General features: G+C 43.4%; 1 protein-coding gene across 8 annotated transcripts in view; it reads left to right on the forward strand.

Annotated features, from left to right (window-relative positions):
* The window catches only part of SH3RF3 (SH3 domain containing ring finger 3), a 468,317-nt gene that overhangs the window by 173,301 nt on the left and 280,732 nt on the right, over positions 1-14,284 (forward strand). The window lies entirely within an intron of this gene.

The raw sequence follows: 14,284 nt of genomic DNA on the forward strand, positions 1-14,284 counted from the left end.
CTCGGTGAATCATGGCGAAAAAAACCTTCAAATGTATTCGCCATGTGGTCATTGAATAGGGTGATTCACCGTTTTAGTCAAAAATTCGCCAAACAGCACAAATTCGCCATAAAAACCTGGCGAATCAGCCTCATTGAATACCGCCCAATGTCTAATTCAGAGAGGAATTTAAACAGTGATATAAAAGGTACCATTTTTTATTTATGAATGGCTTCAAGATATTAAAGATGGTGCTTGGGGAGGCCTATTGATTCCCACTTTGCAATTAACTTCAAAACCACTTATTTCGACATATGATTACATTAAGGTTCGTCTATCAAAGTACATAATTTGAAGGAGTTTTTGCTTAACCTCATTAGAAGAAGGGGACGTCCAATGAATTAATATGACCTTTTTGCTACAGTGATGATTGTGTCCAGTAATAAAATGGGAATATTTTTTAATTGTTCATGGGGCCAGGTACTGAAGTAGAGAAAAATACTTGTGATCATATCAGGAGAGACATGTGTACTACAAAGGGACTAAATAAAAGCGAAGACTTATTACCAAAAGCACTTAACAATACCACATTCCCACATAAAGTGGATGAAGGAAGCTGAGGAGTGGTGGCAGTTCTGACATGCACCAGATTCCTCAACCTCCCAGTGCTTTCTTTGAGCAGGAAAGATATAAGACCTGTGAAAGTAGTGAAAGTGTACCTCTTGCTGGTAGGCAAACTGTAAATAGCAAAAATCTTTATCGAAGTGCCTACAGATGGAGCTGGCATTATCTATACTGTTCTTTGCATGCATGTGAGAGGTTGGCACACCCCATTCACAGCAATGTCACGATGTAAGGCCGTACTACACATACACAATACGGGTCCTGCACATGCGTTGAATACCAGACATTGGTACTTTGCAACATGGGCAGCATGTACATCGGGATCTAAATTAGCCACCAGTTGCATAAAGTAACTACAGTAAAGGCCCCCATACACTATACGATTTTGGGACGATTTCATCCGATTTCGGCACTTTGGGCCGATAACCGGATGAAATCGCCCCAAAATCGCAGGTGTGTGATATATGATCCGATCCGATGCGCGGTCCCGTGCGCATCGGACCGGATCAGGGAGGTCGGACGGTCAGCACATAAGATCATCCGACCTCCCTGTATGCTATGCATATGCCTGCCCACCTGTCAGGCATATGCATGCAGACACCGGGGGGCGGGGGTGCACGGCGGGCAGACACACTGACCTGGCCGGCTGTGATCACAAATAGCAGCGGCAGTAGTGGGGGCGGGCGGCGGCAGTAGTGGGGGCGGGCGGCAGCTCACAAATAAGTTCCCGGCGGGTGATGCTGATCTGGCCGGCATGCTGTGGTCACAAATAGCAGCGCTGCCGCTGCGGGACGGGACGCACAGTGGCGGCTATTAGATTTTCAAAATAGCTGTCAAATGACCAGCCGTTCTGTGATTGGCTGAGAGAGCTCTCTCAGCCAATCACAGAACGGCCGGTCATTTGACAGCTATTTTGAAAATCTAATAGCCGCCACTGTGCGTCCCGTCCCGCAGCGGCAGCGCTACTATTTGTGACCACAGCATGCCGGCCAGGCACCTCTGCCGCCGCCCGCCCCCACTACTGCCGCCGCCCACCCCCACTACTGCCGCCGCCCGCCCCACTGCTCCTCACCGCCCTGCAGCTCCCCATTTGTTTTACATGTGATAAATCGCAAGCGATTTATCACATGTAAAATCTGGCTCATCAAGTGCCAAATTTTATGTGAGCCTCCCGGGGAGCTGCCGGGCGGCTTACAGGAGAATTGGGTCTGACTTGTCCTAAGGACAAGTCGGCCTAATGTATGGGGGCCTTTAGGTACATACAAGGCAACAATTGACTGAAGTCCAATTATATTGCATGTTGTGTACAAATCTAGGGCCAATCTGTTGGATTTGCTCACCTGATCTGGCCTTCAGCATGGCTTATTTTGCAATTGACTAGCAATTATTGTGCATATATTTTGTCTGTCTGACAAAGTTAGTAAAAACTTCACATTTGATGAATTATTGGAGATATAATTGTTCAGGTACACCAGGAACAGATAATTTAGTCATATGTACACTGCAAATCGGTTGTTATATAGATCATTTCCACTCTAGTCATGACGAAGAGTCTTGTAAAAAGAAAATGCTTCCAGTGGTATTTGCTTGTTTGAGGCTATAAGAGCCCATTATGCTACCAAGAGGAATTCCAATCTGTCATGAATAAAAGCTGTATAAACTGACTTTTGTGGACTAAGAAAGTAAATCTTTATTTCGAGGGACAGGCATATAGCCAAAGGATGGTCTGGTCATGAAGGGGAGAAAACCATCCAGCCATAAGGTGGTAAAGGAAAGTAAGCGCAGCCAGCTGTTATAGCAGTGCTTAATTGCCACACCTGCTAAAAGTCCTTGGGCCATTGTGTTTCTGCTGGCAACATTAAGCAAGATAGTGCCTCATGCTTATTTTTTCATCTATGTAACTAGCGATGACATAGAGAGTGAAATAATTGGTTTACTTGAAACTGGTCTCTAGAGGCAGTCAAGTGCAATGCCTCATTACAGTAGCTCTGTCAGTAGTATACAGAATACAGTAATTGTGTTCAATGGTCCGTTTCTTGGGTAGGAAAAAAAAAACCTCTTGATTTTAAAGTATAAAAGGTTCATATAATGTGATTTTTGGAAAATGTGCAAAATTAAATCACTGAAATGGCAGTTTGTTTTGTTAGACAATGTGTAATTTTAATTATATTGTTTTATTGTCTTCTTGCCAATAGGAATTTTAGTAGAGTGTAACACATTCTTCTAGAAATCATTTAGCTAGCGGCTGTGCCTCTAGCAATAACACCTGCAGGCTATAATTGTTTTAGAATTTGCTGATCATGTAAAATGATGTATAGTCATAGTTATGGTCCTAGTCTTTGTTTAGAGGAAATAACCTCACAAAACATGTATTTTTAACGACTAAACCCCCTTCAAGATCAGTAAACAGCCTACATAATATTTGAGACTGATTTATGCCCCTTTCCTACTGCAGCTGAAAAACGGTAAATTGCCGATTTTCAGTGCAATTTACCGTTTAAGGCTGCAGTGGGAAAGTGCCAGAGTTGAAATACCGTTTAAAGCTAAATGGTATTTCAACCCGTTTTTAAAGCAGAGTCCTACACGTTAAAATAACGTTTAAGAGGCAGTGGGAATGCCTCTTAAACGTTATTTAGCCTCCAGGCAGTCCCAGGGCCTGATGAGACCTAGTAGTTCTCACTTTGTGCATAATAAAGAGCCGCTCATTACATATGCGCATATGTAATGAGCGGCTCATTAGTATGCACGTGCACTCATTATATATGCGCAAAGTGAGAACTACTAGTTCTAATCAGGCACTGGGACTGCCTGGACCCTGCATGGACCCCCGCTGCCTCCCCACTGCCCTGCATCATCATGCAGGTAAGTAGAAGGGGAGGGGAGGTGGGGGCACAGGGCAGGTATGGGGGTTAGGCACTCTTTACACTGGGGGGGGGGGGAGGGATTAGGCACTCTTTACACTGGGGGGGGGGGGGGGTTAGGCACTCTACATTTTACACGGTTCACTGCAATGGGAATGGTACTTAAATGGTATTTAAAACGGTAATCTGCTGCAGTGGGAATGCTAATACCGTTTCAAATACCATTTAAGATTACCAGTACTTTAAACGGTACTTGTGAGTTATCCGGGCGTCCGATTTTTAAATCGGGTCGGATCGGGACATCGCATCGCATCGCATGCGACCATCGGATGCGATGCGATGCGATGCGATGCGATGCGATGACCCGATTTTTCCATAGGAATCAATGTTAAAATGGACTGAGTCCATTTTAACATGGAATTCAATGGGAAAAAGGGTCCTTTTCATACCCCTACTATCCAAGTGGGCATGGAGTTGGATATAAACCTGTGGCGAGCGTAGCGAGCCACCGAGCCCGAAGCGTGGCGAGCGTAGCGAGCCCCGCGAGGGGACACGGAATACCGTCCCCTCGCGGGGCTCGCTTCGCTCGCCACGCTTCGGGCTCGGTGGCTCGCTACGCTCGCCACAGGTTTATATCCAACTCCATGCCCACTTGGATAGTAGGGGTATGAAAAGGACCCCTTTTTCCATAGGAATCATTTTAACATTGATTCCTATGGAAAAATCGGGTCATCGCATCCGATGGTCGCATGCGATGCGATGCGATATCGCATCGCATCGCATCTGATTGTATGCCTTAACTTAAGGCATACAATCAAAAAATCGGACGCCCGGATAACTCACAAGTACCCTTTAAACTGGTCTGCAGTGGGAAAGCCGCATATTGCTGCTTTCAGACCGCATAACTGGCTTTGACCCTGTATTTGGAAACGTTTCCAAAAACGGGTCTGCCAGATAAAACCCCTTTCACACCGCAGCACTTAAACGGTATATTACCGTTTAAGTGCCGATTTTTTGACACTGGCAGACCCGTTTTTGGAAACTTTCCAAATACAGGGTCAAAGCCAGTGCAGCCTTCAGCCCTCCCCTCCGTGCAGCTCCCCCCCCCCTCGCGTGTCGACCGAGAGCATGTCGACGCCCCCCGCGAATGTCGACGCCCCCCGCGCATGTCGACGCCCCCCGCGCGTGTCGACGCCCCCCCACCCCACCCCGCGTGTCGGCGCTTCCCCCCCCCCGTGTCGACTTACCCCGTGCCGGTACCTCCGTTGTGGACTGCAGCTCAGTATGCTCGGAAAGCACTTATGAAAAAAGTGTCTTCCAGAAAATGGCTGCCCCATAGGAAACCCTGTTTAAAAAAACTGTCTTCCGTATGGGGGGCAGCCATTTTCTGAAAGACACTTTTTTCATAAGTGCTTTCCGAGCATACTGAGCTGCAGTGCCGGGAACCACAACGGAGATACCGGCACGGGGTAAGTCGACACGGGGGGGGGCGCCGACACGCGCGGGGGGTCGACACGCGGGGGGCGTCGACACGCGCGGGGGGCGTCGACACGCGCGCGGGGGGGTCGACACGCGCGGGGGGGGCTCCAGTGCTGTGAATACTTAATGAGCGCTCATTAAGTATTCACTGTGCTGAATTTAGGACCCAGCTCATTGGCTGGGTCCTAAATACCGTTTCTGAGCCGATTTTTGCGCTAAAATACCGGTTCAGAAACGGGTAGGACCCTGCATTTTAACCGGTTAGAAAAAACGGCATTTTCTAACCGGTTAAGTGGGACTGGACCTTTCAGACCGCACACATTACCGTTTTAAAACGGTAAAAAAACGGCAATTTACCGTTTTAAAAGTGCGGTCTGAAAGGGGCATTAGAGTTCCACAAACTTGTGTAATAATAATAATAATAATAATAATAATAAAAGGCGACATTACATGCTGTTTGCTGTATCATCTAAGTATGATAAAATGTATCAAATGTATCAATGAACTATATTGCAGCTTATTTTCTTACCCTGCCAGTCAGAGTGAAGATAAGCTGAAGGAAAAAAACCTCTTTGTACTGGTTTCTGACTGGCCTACCGGCCTACCACTTTTATTGTTTTTTTCTTCCCAAAAGGCTTAGGTGAATAAAAGGCTTAGGTAAATACACATTTTTGGGAGTTTAGCGGGTGCTGTGCAGGCTGTTTGAGGGCCATGTGCTCTCCTACAGTCTCCCTATTGCAGCCGCTGGCTGAACAGTTGGCCAATGAGGCAGTTTGGGCAGGCCGATACTGTCTCCCTTCCTCTCTTACAGTAGCCCTGATACAGCTCTCGCATCCATGAAGAGAGTGAGGGCAGGCAGGCAGCATTTCAAATGTGGAACTTATCACTGCCAATCAGAGCTTCTTGGACAGGCAGCCAATCAGCAGACACCAATGTGGCTGTCGTCTGAAATCTCCAGTTAGCTTGCTGATGGCACTAAAGTAAAAATGCTACCAAGGCTGTACTCCGAAAGGGGTCAAGCTGCTCTCACCTCTCTCTCTCCACTAACCATTGACACCCAGTCTCTCTCTCTGCCACGGCCTGGGACTCCAGGGCCCACAGTCTTCCCCTGATGGTGGGCATGCCTTTGTAGATGAGACCAGGTCAGCAGGAACCTAGCATTGTCTACCGCACTCTCCTCACTCCTGCTTATTCTTTTCAGAAGGCATAATGTTGTCCAACATCAATATTCTGCAAGTTGATGAGACAGGAGCATCAGCCAGTACATAGAAGATGCCTGCATACATTCAAAAGTAATAGTCAGGTACAACGTAGAGCTCACATACATTACATGTGCAGTGATTTTTTTTGACTTGCGTTGCATACTCATTTTCTAAACATCCATGTATGCCATTAGCATTTTTACTATATATTATTGCGTTGCTTTTTCTTTACTGTAAGTAGTGGAAATTCAGTAACCCACATTATTAAATTGAGAATACTGAGAAAGCCCGTTTCCAACCACGGGTACTATGCAATTCCTGCCTTCTTATTTCTTCATCTTTAGATATGTTTATATCCATTAGTTCTATTTAGTCTTATTTAGGACAGTGGTAGGCATGTCATTTAAGGTCCCCTCTCCTTGTTACATACAACAGGCTTCATTCTGTAGCCCACACAATCTAACAATGGTCACTATAGTACTATTCAGGTGACCATCTAAGCTATTACTTGCATTTATTTTAACTGCAACTTTGTGAAATAACGTACTTCTATTGAGCATTGTTTACTTTTAAAACCAATTCAGTACAAATCATAGTGTATCCAAAATGCATGCTTTTTACAGGTGTCCTTGCTCCAATATCAGCTTCTGAGTGCAATACTTGTAAGTCTTCTAAAGGACACAATGTACTTTAGAACTTAAGATATTACCAAGTAGAATAAATTACGATTTTCAGTGCTAGGCTTGACTTGATGAATGGTGCATTCTAGCAACCCCTGGCAGCAACAAGAGAAAAATTGCTACAACCAATGTGACCACGCAGAGGGCATGTTCCTGCAGCTTTTGATTCATGACTAAAGGTCGCGTGACACCATTCATTACAGCAAAACTCCACCAGACTGAATGGGTGTCAGGGGAAACCATGTTACGCACTGCGCCAAGTCTGCCAATACGTCTGTGAGCTAATACAATGCTTTACAATATAGTAACTTATTTCTCTAAACCTATTTATCTACAGACTTCACTGAACTACAAATCTCAGCATGCAGCACAAAGATTGTTTTTTTGTACTGCATTTATTTACTTTACAAATGGGTTTGATTAAGGTCAGGACAATCAACTCACTCTGCTTGACCAGTTTTATGAGCAGAGAGGAAACAATGGGGCAGATGTATGACTGGGTGTTATGGGGGAGTAGGGTTATCAGCGCACGTTATGAGCACTGATACCGCTTCTCCCCCATATATGAAGGAGCCGGGATGCGGTAAAGGACAGGGGCCAGAGTTAGCGCTCCCCCGCTTCGGCAGACAAGATGTTAATACATCTTGTCGATGTCCCTTCCTGCTTCACCTCGCTAATATGGTAAAGCAGGAAGTATTATAGTGGCACGATAAGCACTGCTATAATACATCTGCCCCATTGTACTGTGTAACTCACTGGTTCCCAAACTTTCTTGATTCACAACACCCTAGAGTATCAGCACTTTTCTTTTTACAAGACTCATAGGATAAAAGTTTTTTTTATTGATACATTTTGAAAAACAATATTCATTGAAGTACATTGTGCTTTCATCCTCACCATAACATAACTGACCCTGTCATCCTAAAGGTTAGTTATGTGATGGTGTGCAGTTGTGCTTCTGATTGTCCTCATGTTTTATGATTGGCAGACTCTAGCAGTGGTTTTTCCTATCACTTCCATTTGGTCCTGGGCCACCAACCCAAAGTGCTTTGTGCAAGGTGCCTTGGCCCACAGTTTGGGAACCACTGGTATAACCAATTATATTAATGTTCATAGCAGCATAGAGCATTTCTGAAGATGACGGTGTACCCTCTGGGAGGTTGTGACTTAATCGAATTGTGTCATTGGGTTAGTGAGGGCAAGGATGCATGTCAAGGGGACAGTGTCATAAATTTAGGGTGGAAAAGGAAGTCAAGCTGCAGCCAACAGATTCAGGACGTGATGGTTTTCATAAATACCATTTGCCTTATCACTGTTTTTGTGGTCTGATTATGAGCTTGATTCTATCTGGCATGCTAACTGACCACATCTAGTGAATTGTAGTAAACTCCACATGCACAGTAGTGAATATACACATCCTTGTCTTTCTCAGGGCCATTAAGTATTGGTGTTTATTGGTGTAAAATAGGCTGCAACTTAACAGATGCATGGAAGAGAAATGGCTTGTGCAAATATCGTGGGTTTATAGTTGGAATACATCCTATTGTAGTCACATGTATATTTTAATGGGGCACCTGTTTCAGATAAAACCCTCACACTTACTCCTAGTAAGTGACAAAAGTAATAGTAGTAGTAGTAGTAGTAATATTGACAGCTGCCGATAGTGCCCATGTTGATGTGTTTGCGTGAAGATGTGATTTAGTTGCATTAGCATTCCATACATGCCGTCACATACAGAACTGTGTGTGCTCAGAATTGGTCAACGCTGACATTACACTCTCAAGACATGGATGTCTTTCGTGCCTCCAGAAACACCTATTTCACCTATGAGAAGCAGCTGAGCTGTGTGACAAGGCCTTATGTCTGCAAACTAATCCTGCTCCTAACTAGCTGCTGGTATATGGCAATAATTAGAGTAAACTGTTTTGGATCTCATTCACCAAAGATATGTAGGCAAGTATGCAATATCCCATTGCATCAAAAGGCAATAACAGAGAAAAAAAAAACGTTAAAGATATTTAATAACAACCTACAGGTACCAGATATGCATGTACAGGTTGAGTATCCCTTATCCAAAATGCTCGGGACCAGGAGAATTTTGGATAACGGATTATTCCGTATTTCGGAATATTTTAATATTTCAATGATGTATTTTGAAGTATCTTGCATTTATGCTGTGTAAACACATAATATACACACAAATATATTTTATTACCACATAAAATACACACAAATATATTTTAATTGTTCAAAAAACAAGGTTTCAAAACGTGAAACAAAATGTGTGTACTATCTCAGCACTGAATTTGAATGCCAAGCAATCATTGTCTTGCACATATATAGTGCCAGTTACATATCATGTCCCCAGTGATGCTGTTACAAATGTCCACAGTGAGTTTTTAGCAAAAAAAATTTTTTTTTCACTTTCTGGAATGTCTGGTTTTCGGAATAATTCGGATAACGGATATTCGGATACGGGATACTCGACCTGTATTACTTATCTACTAATAATGCACAACCAGCCTCCAAAATCCTACATTTCAACCTTATTGTATTAAATAAGGGATCTATGAATTATGACTAATATGTAGCAAACAGACATGTATTTTTTCCTCTTGCCACCTCTTTGCCACTTTTGGGGTGATTCAGGTTGGTTTGCGAAAGCAAACTCCTGCTTTAACCACTTGAGTGGTGGGTTTTGCTGGGGCAGAACAATCCTACCAGGGTAGGTTTATCCTGCCCCAGCAAAACCCACCATAGAGAGGTGGGCCCCCTCCTCCTTCATCCCCCCTCCTTGCGGAAATCGTACGCCGGAGATTCCGGGCCCTGCCACTGCCCCAGCCGCCGCTCACAACAGGTGTCAGCGCAGCTGAGCCCGGAAAATTTCCGGGCATACCATTCAAGTGGTTAATGGACAAAACCATGTGCACTGCAGGTGGGGCTAATATAACCTGTGCAGAGACAGTTACATTTGGGTGAGTTATTTTGTTTCTGTGCAGAGTAAATACCGGCTGCTTTATTTTTACACTGCAATTTAAATTTCAGTTTGAACACACCCCAACAAATTCTAACTCTCTCTGCACAGGTTACATCTGCCCCACTTGCAGGGCACATGGTTTTGTCCATTAGAGAGAGATCTTGCTTTTGCTAGTCGACCTGAGTTAGGCCCCTTGTGCGGCTGTATGCCAAGGTGGAGTTGGGAAGGAATAATGTCTTGCACACATGATAATTACTATTAAATTACTATAGATTATAAGCTTGCGAGCAGGACCTTCCTACGTCTATGACTTTCTGTTTTACCCAGTTTTGTTTTATGATTATTGTTTCCATTTGTAACACTCACCGGAATATGTTGAGCTATGTAAATAATAAATAAATAATAATGATAATTCCAAATCCTTCATCACCTCTAAGGTGGCTTAGGTCAACTAGGCTTTGTGTTTGAGCAGATATGTGCTATATGTTATAGTTAAATATTTTATTATTATTGCCAGTTTCTTATATAGCGCACACATATATTCCGCAGCGCTTTACAGAGAATATTTGAACATTCACATCCGTCCCTGCCCCAGTGGAGCTTACAATCTATATTCCCTACCACATGTACATGTACACAGACATTCTAGGGTTCATTTTGTTAGGAGCCAAATAACCTACCAGTATATTTTTGGATTGTGGGAGGAAACTGGAGCACCCGGAGGAAACCCATGCAAGCACGCAGAGAATAAACAAACTCCACATAGTTAGGGCCATGGTGGGAATGAAACCCATGACCTCAGTGCTGTGAGGCAGTAATGCTAACCATTACACCCTCCGTACTGCCCCATGATATAGCATGATACTTTGTTTCAACTTAAAGGTCATTGTGGACAAAGCAATGTATATCCTAAGTAGAATAGCAATGTCAGAGGGTAGATACTGTTCCTGGCTGGCTATTAAATCTATTTCAGTATAATCAAATAATGTTCATAAATATTTGTTCTGCAATTTAAACTAATGCCCAAATCACCGCCAAGTGTTATCTGACATTTAAAGGCCCAAAATTCCCCATATGGCACATGTCCTTTTTTCTTGGTGATTTTCTTAATCTTATTAAGGGCCAGATGTATCAAGATTTAAAAAGTGATAAAATGGAGAGTGATAAACAACCAGTCAATCATCTATTACCTGCCATGTTACAGGCTGGTTTTGAAGCTTAATTTATCTTTTCCCAAATGCATAAATATGATTAGGAGGAAACTTTTTGCTTGAAATATTTGAAAGAAAAGTGAATAGGAAACTTATGTAATATGCCCTCTTTCTTCAAACCTTTCATATGCAGCTTCCCTGGTATTCGTTTTTCATTTTTGTTATACTAACATGCAGAGATATATTAACAAAAAATATAAATATGTATTAGCTCCTCAAAGCTCTTTTAAAGATTTAGGTCACTTTGTGTAAGGCACATTTAGATGTTTCCCAGAAGGACACAGTAAGTAAAATTAATTAAATTCAAGGTCTTTTCATTATAGCAGAAATTTCTTAAGAGATACAGTATTATGGTTTTTCTATGGTATTTATCAGTGGCGGTTGCAGCCCCTGGGCTGCAGTGCCGACCATGTAGTGCAGGGGAATTATTGAGTTATCATATATGTAATATATGTGCTGGATGGATCCACCAGTGATCAACTGCGCTTTGGAAGCCAAGCAGTGCCTATTAGTCAGCATAAACCTTCACACACTTAAGAGTGATTTCCCCATTGGCAATTAACCATAAATGGTTAGTCATCAATGGACAAACAATGGGTGTGCTGGAAGACCCACACATGCGCATAACATGGCCGACAGCCACTACTGAGTGGAAGAGGGAAGTAGTCACCAATGTTTTACCTTCACGGACTCTATTGATGGAGAAAACACTCACCATCATCAGAAGACCATTGATGGTTGTTAACCATTGCTAAGTCACATCAGCTACAAGGTGAATGGGGTGCTACAGCCGCCCATCCATCTGCTTCTACTTCCTCAATGTGAAAGGAACCCCATGTCCTCTGCCTGCCTGTCCATTGTGCAGGAAAATGATGGAGGAATCCAGTTTTACTGCCGGCCATCCACTGCCTGTTGCTAGCCATACTGGAGAAGGAGCTGCATTGCCTGAGGGACAGCCTGCATCAGGAGATGGGTGAGTTTGCTGGCTAAGGCCAAAGTGGGCTGAAATGTGTGTATATGTGCATACCGTGTTTCCCCGATAATAAGACACTGTCTTATTTTTTTTCAACCAATAAAAAACACCATAGGCCTTATTTTCAGGGGAGGTATTATTTTAATACGGTACACATTTAAACATGCCCCCAGTGTTCCTTTTAAACATGCCCCCAGTGCTCCTTTTAAACATGCCCCCAGTGCTCCTTTTAAACATGCCCCCAGTGCTCCTTTTAAACATGCCCCCATTGCTCCTTTTAAACAGGCCCCAGTCCGCCATCTTAAAAATGCCCCCAGACTGCCATCTTTGACATGCCCCAAACCCCCTTGATATGGTAAACATGCCCCTGTCCTCCTTTTAAACATGCCCCCAGTGCTCCTTGTACACATGCCCCAGTGCCCCTTGTAAACATGCCCCAGGTTAAAGAACGTACCGTAGCCTCCGTTAAACAACTCTCCTTCTCTCTGTCTCATCAATACCAGCTCCATGCTCTGCTACAGCAGCGCTGCTGCTGCCGCGTGTTGTGCGCGGCGACGTCACGCGGCTTCCGCAATGCATCTCTGGGACCAGGAGCAAAGAGGCATCTGTAGAAGACGGAGGTCTCTAAATACCTCAGAGTTGATTGAAGATCACCTGGAGGTTAGCGGAGGTTAGCGGGGTCTTGTATTTATTGTTTGCATTGCACAGGATTGAAACTTGAATCGGCCTTATTTTCGGCGGAGGTCTTATTTTGGACATATGTCCAAAATCTGGGGGAGGTCTTATTTTCGGGGGATGTCTTATTATTGGGGAAACACGGTAGCTGCAGTGAGTGAGTGCGTGTGTGTGCATGGCTGCAGATAGTGTGTGAGTGTGTGTGTGTGTGTGAGCATGGCTGCAAAGAGTGTTTGCACATGGCAGCAGAGAGTAGGTGTCTATGGCTGCAGTAAGAGTGTACAGGGCTGCACTGAGCTTCGTGCCCAGCTTCCCCTACCAACCTGCCTATTTTTTTTTCAAGATTTATTTATTAAGGATTGGGCAGTCAAAAGACATAGATATCATATACAATTTAACATGGCATAAATGTTGAACATCAACGACTTAAAGAAAGAAGTGAATTAACATGTTTACAATGAGTGAAAGTTACATAGATTGAATAGACTTAGGTGGACACAACTGGTAGTCCCACAACTGAAGTGCTAGATTTTGATATAGGAAAATCTTTTGGGGCATCTTCCAAGAGGACACGAGTTTCGTACCACTGAGTCAGACAAAAACAATTGTGAATCTGTGTTTCAAGGTCTCTTGATAGTGAGTCAATAAAACCTTCCCATATTTGGAAGAAATTTTCCATGCGGTCCTCTTTTTGGAAAGATGTCTCCAGCCATTCTATATGAAACATATGGAAGAGTTTTGCTCTGAACAGTTGAATTGTGGGGAATTCCGTGTAGATCCACTGGTGTAGGATACATTTGTGGGCAACCGCCGAGATAATTAGCATTAGTTTTATGCTATCTCGTAGGATTGTTATGTTGGGAGGGAAAATTCCCAGTATAGCCCATTCTGCTGTTAGTGGCAAATGGCTTAAAAGATATGTAGTGGAAAATCTTCGCATTTTGTTTTCAAAAATAGGCTATGAGTGGGCAATCCCACATGGAGTGTATAAATGTGGCATTGAGCTGTCACATTTTGGACTTGCATCATTATCAGAATATCACAATATACTGTCTGTGGAGAGAGATATCCATTGTGATATATATGATAGAACATCTTCATATATATAGAGGATGACAATGATATCCATGAATATAAAAAGGAGATGGCCGCATGCGCAGTACATATGTTTGTACTGCACATGTGCCAGTCCCATCATAGGACAGGCGTCAGGGATGGGAGGAGATGTCTTGGTTAATAGAAAATCCTGGGACTGATCCAAATTCATTTATTTTACGCAATATAGGTAAGAGCGTGGTCTCAGGATCAGTTATATATGAGTATTTCATCCGCAAAGGCTATGACTTTAATTTTGCATGGTCCCATGCATCAACTTGTCTATTTTATCACTACTGGGCCCTATAATATCTGATGTGGGAGCTTACACTATACATTTATATTCCATACCACACATACACACATGCACATTAACTTTAGGTTAATTTTGTAAGTAGACAATTAACCTTCCAGTATATTTTTGAATTGTGGAAATATTTCTGTGGAAATAGAAGTACCCGGAGGAAATTTGAACAAGCACTAGGAGAATATACAATCTCCATACAGTTAGGAATATGGTGGGAACAG

The sequence above is a fragment of the Crinia signifera genome, chromosome 2 (assembly GCF_055691185.1).
Source record: "Crinia signifera chromosome 2, ASM5569118v1, whole genome shotgun sequence".
In the NCBI taxonomy this organism is placed as follows: Eukaryota; Metazoa; Chordata; class Amphibia; order Anura; family Myobatrachidae; genus Crinia; species Crinia signifera.